Genomic DNA, 10,000 nt, shown 5'->3' on the forward strand with positions numbered 1-10,000 from the left:
AGACCTGGCAGCCGGCTCGGGGACCGGAGCCGGGTAGACCTGGCAGCCGCTCCCGGGACCGGAGCCGGGTAGACCTGGCAGCCGGCTCGGGGACCGGAGCCGGGTAGACCTGGCAGCCGCTCCGGGGACCGGAGCCGGGTAGACCTGGCAGCCGCTCTCGGGACCGGAGCCGGGTAGACCTGGCAGCCGCTCCGGGGACCGGAGCCGGGTAGACCTGGCAGCCGCTCCCGGGACCGGAGCCGGGTAGACCTGGCAGCCGCTCCCGGGACCGGAGCCGGGTAGACCTGGCAGCCGGCTCGGGGACCGGAGCCGGGTAGACCTGGCAGCCGCTCCGGGGACCGGAGCCGGGTAGACCTGGCAGCCGCTCCCGGGACCGGAGCCGGGTAGACCTGGCAGCCGCTCCCGGGACCGGAGCCGGGTAGACCTGGCAGCCGCTCTCGGGACCGGAGCCGGGTAGACCTGGCAGCCGGCTCGGGGACCGGAGCCGGGTAGACCTGGCAGCCGGCTCGGGGACCGGAGCCGGGTAGACCTGGCAGCCGGCTCGGGGACCGGAGCCGGGTAGACCCGGCAGCCGCTCCCGGGACCGGAGCCGGGTAGACCTGGCAGCCGCTCCGGGGACCGGAGCCGGGTAGACCTGGCAGCCGCTCCGGGGACCGGAGCCGGGTAGACCTGGCAGCCGGCTCGGGGACCGGAGCCGGGTAGACCTGGCAGCCGCTCCCGGGACCGGAGCCGGGTAGACCTGGCAGCCGCTCCCGGGACCGGAGCCGGGTAGACCTGGCAGCCGCTCCCGGGACCGGAGCCGGGTAGACCTGGCAGCCGCTCCGGGGACCGGAGCCGGGTAGACCTGGCAGCCGCTCCGGGGACCGGAGCCGGGTAGACCTGGCAGCCGGCTCGGGGACCGGAGCCGGGTAGACCTGGCAGCCGCTCCGGGGACCGGAGCCGGGTAGACCTGGCAGCCGCTCCCGGGACCGGAGCCGGGTAGACCTGGCAGCCGGCTCGGGGACCGGAGCCGGGTAGACCTGGCAGCCGCTCCCGGGACCGGAGCCGGGTAGACCTGGCAGCCGGCTCGGGGACCGGAGCCGGGTAGACCTGGCAGCCGCCCCGGGGACCGGAGCCGGGTAGACCTGGCAGCCGCTCCGGGGACCGGAGCCGGGTAGACCTGGCAGCCGGCTCGGGGACCGGAGCCGGGTAGACCTGGCAGCCGCTCCCGGGACCGGAGCCGGGTAGACCTGGCAGCCGCTCCGGGGACCGGAGCCGGGTAGACCTGGCAGCCGCTCCGGGGACCGGAGCCGGGTAGACCTGGCAGCCGGCTCAGGGACCGGAGCCGGGTAGACCTGGCAGCCGCTCCGGGGACCGGAGCCGGGTAGACCTGGCAGCCGCTCCCGGGACCGGAGCCGGGTAGACCTGGCAGCCGCTCCGGGGACCGGAGCCGGGTAGACCTGGCAGCCGGCTCGGGGACCGGAGCCGGGTAGACCTGGCAGCCGCTCCCGGGACCGGAGCCGGGTAGACCTGGCAGCCGGCTCGGGGACCGGAGCCGGGTAGACCTGGCAGCCGCTCCGGGGACCGGAGCCGGGTAGACCTGGCAGCCGCTCCGGGGACCGGAGCCGGGTAGACCTGGCAGCCGCTCCCGGGACCGGAGCCGGGTAGACCTGGCAGCCTCTCCGGGGACCGGAGCCGGGTAGACCTGGCAGCCGCTCTCGGGACCGGAGCCGGGTAGACCTGGCAGCCGGCTCGGGGACCGGAGCCGGGTAGACCTGGCAGCCGGCTCGGGGACCGGAGCCGGGTAGACCTGGCAGCCGCTCCCGGGACCGGAGCCGGGTAGACCTGGCAGCCGCTCCGGGGACCGGAGCCGGGTAGACCTGGCAGCCGCTCCGGGGACCGGAGCCGGGTAGACCTGGCAGCCGCTCCGGGGACCGGAGCCGGGTAGACCTGGCAGCCGGCTCGGGGACCGGAGCCGGGTAGACCTGGCAGCCGCTCCGGGGACCGGAGCCGGGTAGACCTGGCAGCCGCTCCCGGGACCGGAGCCGGGTAGACCTGGCAGCCGCTCCCGGGACCGGAGCCGGGTAGACCTGGCAGCCGCTCCGGGGACCGGAGCCGGGTAGACCTGGCAGCCGCTCCCGGGACCGGAGCCGGGTAGACCTGGCAGCCGGCTCGGGGACCGGAGCCGGGTAGACCTGGCAGCCGCTCCGGGGACCGGAGCCGGGTAGACCTGGCAGCCGCTCCCGGGACCGGAGCCGGGTAGACCTGGCAGCCGGCTCGGGGACCGGAGCCGGGTAGACCTGGCAGCCGCTCCGGGGACCGGAGCCGGGTAGACCTGGCAGCCGCTCCCGGGACCGGAGCCGGGTAGACCTGGCAGCCGCTCCGGGGACCGGAGCCGGGTAGACCTGGCAGCCGCTCCGGGGACCGGAGCCGGGTAGACCTGGCAGCCGCTCCCGGGACCGGAGCCGGGTAGACCTGGCAGCCGCTCCGGGGACCGGAGCCGGGTCGACCTGGCAGCCGCTCCGGGGACCGGAGCCGGGTAGACCTGGCAGCCGGCTCGGGGACCGGAGCCGGGTCGACCTGGCAGCCGATCCGGGGACCGGAGCCGGGTAGACCTGGCAGCCGCTCCCGGGACCGGAGCCGGGTAGACCTGGCAGCCGCTCCGGGGACCGGAGTCGGGTAGACCTGGCAGCCGCTCCGGGGACCGGAGCCGGGTAGACCTGGCAGCCGCTCCCGGGACCGGAGCCGGGTAGACCTGGCAGCCGGCTCGGGGACCGGAGCCGGGTAGACCTGGCAGCCGCTCCCGGGACCGGAGCCGGGTAGACCTGGCAGCCGCTCCCGGGACCGGAGCCGGGTAGACCTGGCGGCCGCTCCCGGGACCGGAGCCGGGTACACCTGGCAGCCGCTCCCGGGACCGGAGCCGGGTAGACCTGGCAGCCGGCTCGGGGACCGGAGCCGGGTAGACCTGGCAGCCGCTCCGGGACCGGAGCCGGGTAGACCTGGCAGCCGGCTCGCGGACCGGAGCTGGGTAGACCTGGCAGCCGCTCCGGGGACCGGAGCCGGGTAGACCTGGCAGCCGCTCCCGGGACCGGATCCGGGTAGACCTGGCAGCCGCTCCGGGGACCGGAGCCGGGTAGACCTGGCAGCCGGCTCGGGGACCGGAGCCGGGTAGACCTGGCAGCCGCTCCGGGGACCGGAGCCGGGTAGACCTGGCAGCCGTTCCCGGGACCGGAGCCGGGTAGACCTGGCAGCCGCTCCGGGGACCGGAGCCGGGTAGACCTGGCGGCCGCTCCCGGGACCGGAGCCGGGTAGACCTGGCAGCCGCTCCGGGGACCGGAGCCGGGTAGACCTGGCGGCCGCTCCGGGGACCGGAGCCGGGTCGACCTGGCGGCCGCTCCGGGGACCGGAGCCGGGTAGACCTGGCGGCCGCTCCCGGGACCGGAGCCGGGTAGACCTGGCAGCCGGCTCGGGGACCGGAGCCGGGTAGACCTGGCAGCCGCTCCGGGGACCGGAGCCGGGTAGACCTGGCAGCCGCTCCCGGGACCGGAGCCGGGTAGACCTGGCAGCCGGCTCGGGGACCGGAGCCGGGTAGACCTGGCAGCCGCTCCGGGGACCGGAGCCGGGTAGACCTGGCAGCCGCTCCCGGGACCGGAGCCGGGTAGACCTGGCAGCCGCTCCGGGGACCGGAGCCGGGTAGACCTGGCAGCCGCTCCCGGGACCGGAGCCGGGTAGACCTGGCAGCCGCTCCGGGGACCGGAGCCGGGTAGACCTGGCAGCCGCTCCGGGGACCGGAGCCGGGTAGACCTGGCAGCCGCTCCCGGGACCGGAGCCGGGTAGACCTGGCAGCCGGCTCGGGGACCGGAGCCGGGTAGACCTGGCAGCCGCTCCCGCGACCGGAGCCGGGTAGACCTGGCAGCCGCTCCGGGGACCGGAGCCGGGTAGACCCGGCAGCCGCTCCCCGCTCCAGGAGCCAGCTGGACCGGGCAGTCGCTCCTTGCTCCAGGAGCCGGCTGGACGGGGAGGCCCGGTTGGTCCCAGCCGGGGTGGGGGGGTGTTGGGGCTGTGTTTTTTTCTTCCCCCCCCCCCCCTTTGGTATGGAAACTCGGAAGCAAGTTTGAATGAACTGTTTTCGCAGCAGAATGCCTTTTTTTTGCTTTTGGTAGAAAAAATAAATAGTAACAGACTCTTTTTGTTGTTGTTTTTTTTTTTCTTTGTCTTTTGTTTTGCTTTTCTTGTTAAAAAGCCGTCGCTTGCCACCCTCAATCAGGCACGCTTGCGCCCCCCCCCCCCCCCCCCCCTCCCGCGGCCCCCCCCCCCCCCCCAGCACCCCCGCCTCCGTGGCGTCCGCCAAGGAGACTTCAGAACCGGGCACCCCTAGCCGGGTCCAGGTCCCGGCGGTTGCCGGGCACTCGCCGGCTTTTGTTTGTTCGTTTTGCGTTGTAGGCTGGTTTTCTGGTTGGGGGGGGGGGGGGGGGGGGGGTGGCGGCGGCGGCTGCGGGGGCGGCGGTGGTGGTTCGTGTTTTTTTTTGTCTTGCCATCGCTATATTTCGTTTTGACTTTTTTATTTTTCCTATGAAACACAGCACGTTAAAATATGTGCCTGCCGTCCTACAGACAGCACCCCCCCCGCCCCGCCCCGATGCGCGCGCTCCCCCTCCCTCCGTGCGCTGCCGTTCCGGGGCGGGTGGGTGCTGCCCCGCTGAGCGCAGACTGTCTGGCGCCCCGGGGGGTTGTTTTTGATCAGCCGCGCGCCCTGCGCAGGCGCGCCGGCCCCCGTTACCTGGCAACCGGCCTCCCCCGCCCGCGCGTAAAGGGCGGTGGTTCCCGCCGGAGCAACGGTCCCGCGCTCAGTGGCGGCGGCGGCAGGGGAAGGGGAAGGGGTGGGGTGGGGTGGGGTGGGGTGGGGTGCGGGCGCAAGGGCAGGCGAGAGCGGTCGGCGAGCAGGCGGGGAGCCTGGCGCGGGGGGGGGGCGCCGCCTCTTATCGGAGAAGGTTTCTGTTCGGGTCGGTTGGGGATTTTTTCCCCCCTTCCTTTCTTCCCCCGCCCCCGCGCCTTCGTTTCACTTTCCACCCGCGGCGGGGGCGGGCAGGCGTGCAGCAGGGCGAGCGAGCAGAAAGGCAGGCAGGAGCCGGGGCACGGGCAGGGCAGGGTAGGGACTCGGCAGCCGCGGTGAGAGACCGGCACGCCGCCGGGATTCCCCTCTGCCGCCCGGCACGGAGCCGGCAGGGACGCCGCCGGGTCCTAGAGTCTCCCGCCTGCCTTTCCCGGCGCGGCAAACCTGCCGGCGGCTAGGCGGCGGGGGGGGGGGGGGTGTGGGGGGGGGGGTGTGGGGGTGGTGGTGGTGGTGGTGTGTCGGCGGGCTAGGGCGGGGGGGCTGTCTGCGCGCACATATGGCGACAGGCGAGGCGGGCGGGCGGGCGGGGTTGGGGGGGGGGGGGGGGCGGCGGGGCAGCGCGCAAGCACCAAGCAGCAGCAGCAAGCAGCAGCAAGCAGCAGCCAGCAGCACGGGCAGGGCAGGGTAGGGACTCGGCAGCCGCGGTGAGAGACCGGCACGCCGCCGGGATTCCCCTCTGCCGCCCGGCACGGAGCCGGCAGGGCCGCCGCCGCGTCTTAGAGTCTCCCGCCTGCCTTTCCCGGCGCGGCAAACCTGCCGGCGGCTCGGCGGCGGCGGCGGCGGGGCGGGTTGGCGGGCTGGGGCGGGGGGCTGTCTGTGCGCACGTGTGGCGGCAGGCGAGGCGGGCGGGCGTGGTGGGGGGGGGCGGCGGGGGAGCGCGCAAGCACCAAGCGGCAGCAGCAAGCAGCAGCAGCAGCAAGCAGCACGGGCAGGGCAGGGTAGGGACTCGGCAGCACGCCGCCGGGATTCCCCTCTGCCGCCCGGCACGGAGCCGGCAGGGACGCCGCCGGGTCCTAGAGTCTCCCGCCTGCCTTTCCAGGCGCGGCAAACCTGCCGGCGGCTAGGCGGCGGGGGCAGGGGGGCGGGGGGGGGGGGGGGGGGGGGGGGGTCGGTGTGTCGGCGGGCTGGGGCGGGGGGCTGTCTTTGCGCACGTGTGGCGGCAGGCGAGGCGGGCGGGGGGGGGGGGGGCGGCGGCGGGAAAGTGCGGGTTATGCGTGTGTGCGTGTGCACACGCGTGTGGCAGCGGGCGGGGCGGGGCTGCACGAGTCGTGGCGGCGGGGGGGGGGGGCGGGCTCCGTGTGTGTGCGCGGCGGGGGAGCGCGGGGTGTGCGTGCGCGGCGGCGGGCGGGGTGGGCGTGGCTGCCCGCGTGTCTGGGCGCGTGCACGTGTGGCGGCGGGCGAGGGGTTCGGGCCGGGGGGCTGTCGGGGGGGTGGGTGGGGTGTGGGGGTGTGGGGATGGTGGTGTGTGCATGCGGCGGCGGGCGGGGAGGGACGGGGCGTTCGGGCCGGGGTCCCGTTTCGGGTTGCGTGCGCGCGCGCACGCGGGAAGAAACGAAAAGGGTTTGTAACGCTGTCCCTAACGCCGCCCTCTCTGTTACAGGCCGGGCCCTGTCAACGTCTGGCCTGCGCCCATGCCTTTCTGCGGGCGACACGCTCGGCTCGGCTGCCGGTCGCACCCGTCCCTGGGAAAGCAGCAGCAGCAAGCAGCAGCAGCAAGCAGCAGCAGCAGCAGCCGCGTGCCTCGGCCTGCGCAGAGAGCCAGGTCCCCAGGGTTGGCTCCGGTGGCCGGGCGGCAGGGCCCCCGGCCCAGGGTGGCGGGGAGGCAGGCCGCACTCGTAACAAGGGGCCGTCGGCAGTCGCCTCGCCAGCGGGATGCGTTTGAGCGGTGAGTGCTGCCGAGAGGACGACGGGCCCGGCGGCCTCGGGGGAACGAACCGCGCAGGTGGGTGCGGTCCTTTGCGGCCCGGGCCTCGGGCCGGTCGGCCACGGGAGCTCCTCGTCTCTGAGGAGGGCTCGGGCGAAGTTGGCTTGCGGCCGCAGGGCCCGTTAGGTCAGGCAGCCGACAGCCTGCGAGATTTTGGAGGCCGGCCGCGTCCTTTGAGAGGCCCTCTCGGGGCGGTAAGCCCCTCCCGGGTAACGTGGCCGGGGGGGGGAGCGCGCAAAAAAGTAAGCGTCCAGCGCGAACGAGTGGAGTGATGGCCCGGGCTTTTCTCCGCTCCGGCCAGGCCTCCGGGAGAAGGCGCGGAAGGCGGAAGGGGCTTTCGGCCCCCGGCGGAAAGCGGCTCGGCCCGACGCCCCGGGAGGCCGGGCCCCCGCAGGGACGGCGGCCCGGCGACCGCCCGACGCGGCCTGGCCGGGAGGCACCCGATCAGGTACCGGGTTCACGGCCCAGGCCGACGGCGGGCCGGCAGGTAGGCCGCGCGCGGGCACGAAAGAAGGGTGCGGGGCGAACCAGTGACGGCCCCTGCTTTTCTCCGCTCCGGCCAGGCCTCCGGGAGAAGGCGCGGAAGGCGGAAGGGGCTTTCGGCCCCCGGCGGAAAGCGGCTCGGCCCGACGCCCCGGGAGGCCGGGCCCCCGCAGGGACGGCGGCCCGGCGACCGCCCGACGCGGCCTGCGCCGGGAGGCACCCGATCAGGTACCGGGTTCACGGCCCAGGCCGACGGCGGGCCGGCAGGTAGGCCGCGCGCGGGCACGAAAGAAGGGTGCGGGGCGAACCAGTGACGGCCCCTGCTTTTCTCCGCTCCGGCCAGGCCTCCGGGAGAAGGCGCGGAAGGCGGAAGGGGCTTTCGGCCCCCGGCGGAAAGCGGCTCGGCCCGACGCCCCGGGAGGCCGGGCCCCCGCAGGGACGGCGGCCCGGCGACCGCCCGACGCGGCCTGCGCCGGGAGGCACCCGATCAGGTACCGGGTTCACGGCCCAGGCCGACGGCGGGCCGGCAGGTAGGCCGCGCGCGGGCACGAAAGAAGGGTGCGGGGCGAACCAGTGACGGCCCCTGCTTTTCTCCGCTCCGGCCAGGCCTCCGGGAGAAGGCGCGGAAGGCGGAAGGGGCTTTCGGCCCCCGGCGGAAAGCGGCTCGGCCCGACGCCCCGGGAGGCCGGGCCCCCGCAGGGACGGCGGCCCGGAGACCGCCCGACGCGGCCTGCGCCGGGAGGCACCCGATCAGGTACCGGGTTCACGGCCCAGGCCGACGGCGGGCCGGCAGGTAGGCCGCGCGCAGCGCGCGGGCACGAAAGAAGGGTGCGGGGCGAACCAGTGACGGCCCGTGCTTTTCTCCGCTCCGGCCAGGCCTCCGGGAGAAGGCGTGGAAGGCGGAAGGGGCTTTCGGCCCCCGGCGGAAAGCGGCTCGGCCCGACGCCCCGGGAGGCCGGGCCCCCGCAGGGACGGCGGCCCGGCGAACCGCCCGACGCGGCCTGCGCCGGGAGGCACCCGATCAGGTACCGGGTTCACGGCCCAGGCCGACGGCGGGCCGGCAGGTAGGCCGCTGCGCGCGCGCGGGCACGAAAGAAGGGTGCGGGGCGAACCAGTGACGGCCCCTGCTTTTCTCCGCTCCGGCCAGGCCTCCGGAGAAGGCGCGGAAGGCGGAAGGGGCTTTCGGCCCCCGGCGGAAAGCGGCTCGGCCCGACGCCCCGGGAGGCCGGGCCCCCGCAGGGACGGCGGCCCGGCGACCGCCCGACGCGGCCTGCGCCGGGAGGCACCCGATCAGGTACCGGGTTTCACGGCCCAGGCCGACGGCGGGCCGGCAGGTAGGCCGCGCTCCTAACAGGGGGCCGTCGGCGGTTGCGTGCGTCGCCAAGCGGGATGCGTTCGAGCGGTGAGTACTGCCGCGAAGACGGGCCCGGCGGCCTCGGGGGGGGGGACGAACCGCGCAGGCGGGGTGCGGTCCTTCGCGGCCCGGGCCTCGGGCCGGTCGGCCACGGGAGCTCCTCGTCTCTGAGGAGGCTCGGGCGAAGTCGGCCTGCGGCCGGCAGGGCCCGTTGGGCCTGGCGGCCGACCGACCTTCTCCGGAGGCCTGCGAGACCTCGGAGGCCGGCCGCGTCCTTTGCAGAGGCCCTCTCGGGGCGGAAGCCCCTCCCGGGAATCGCGCCGGGGGGGGGCTGCGGGGGGGGGGGGGGGGGGGGGGGGCGGTGCGGGGGGGCGCTATTAGCTGTATCGTTCGTAAGCGATTAACGGTTACGAAATTAATCGGTAAATAGTAAATAATAAAACGTAAACGGTATCACAGTTTATAATGAGTTGTGTAATTATTTATTTAGCGTCGCGGCGAGGCCACCAGCGGTAAAGTGCGTAGCAGACACGCTAACCGCCTGTCGCTAATTGATTAACCGAGGTATACGCCGACGGTTAAGTAAGTAAGGCGGCGGGGGGGGGGGGGGGGGGGAGGCCGCGGGCACCAACACAAATGAACAAACATACAAACAAAAACAACAACAACAAAAAAAAACAGAAACAAAAACAAACCTGCAAAAAACAACAAAAACCCAAAAAGGAAAAACCCCCAGCCCTGCTCCACCACACAAAGGCAAACCCCTGATCCGGGCAGGGAGGCCACGTCTACCCGCGCTGTGGGCACGGAGGCCAGGTCTACCCGTGCTCCGGGCACTTGGGCTGCTGCCTGCGCCGCGGCTGACGGGTCTAACGGGCGGGGCCGCGGCGGACAGGTCTACCCGGCGGGGCCGCGGCGGACAGGTCTACCCGGCGGGCCCCGGCTGACAGGTCTACCCGGCGCGCCCCGCGGCTGACAGGTCTACCCGCCCGGCCCCGGATGACAGGTCTACCCGCCCGGCCCGCGGCTGACAGGTCTACCCGCCCGGCCCCGGATGACAGGTCTACCCGCCCGGCCCCGGCTGACAGGTCTACCCGGCGCGCCCGCGGCTGACAGGTCTACCCGGCGCGCCCGCGGCTGACAGGTCTACCCGCCCGGCCCGCGGCTGACAGGTCTACCCGCCCGGCCCCGGCTGACAGGTCTACCCGCCCGGCCCCGGCTGACAGGTCTACCCGGCGGGCCCCGGCTGACAGGTCTACCCGCCCGGCCGGGGCACTTGGGCTGCTGCCTGCGCTGCGGCTGACAGGTCTACCCGCCCGGCCCCGGCTGACAGGTCTACCCGCCCGGCCCCGGCTGACAGGTCTAC

The sequence above is a fragment of the Pelecanus crispus genome, unplaced genomic scaffold, assembly GCF_030463565.1.
Source record: "Pelecanus crispus isolate bPelCri1 unplaced genomic scaffold, bPelCri1.pri SCAFFOLD_195, whole genome shotgun sequence".
In the NCBI taxonomy this organism is placed as follows: Eukaryota; Metazoa; Chordata; class Aves; order Pelecaniformes; family Pelecanidae; genus Pelecanus; species Pelecanus crispus.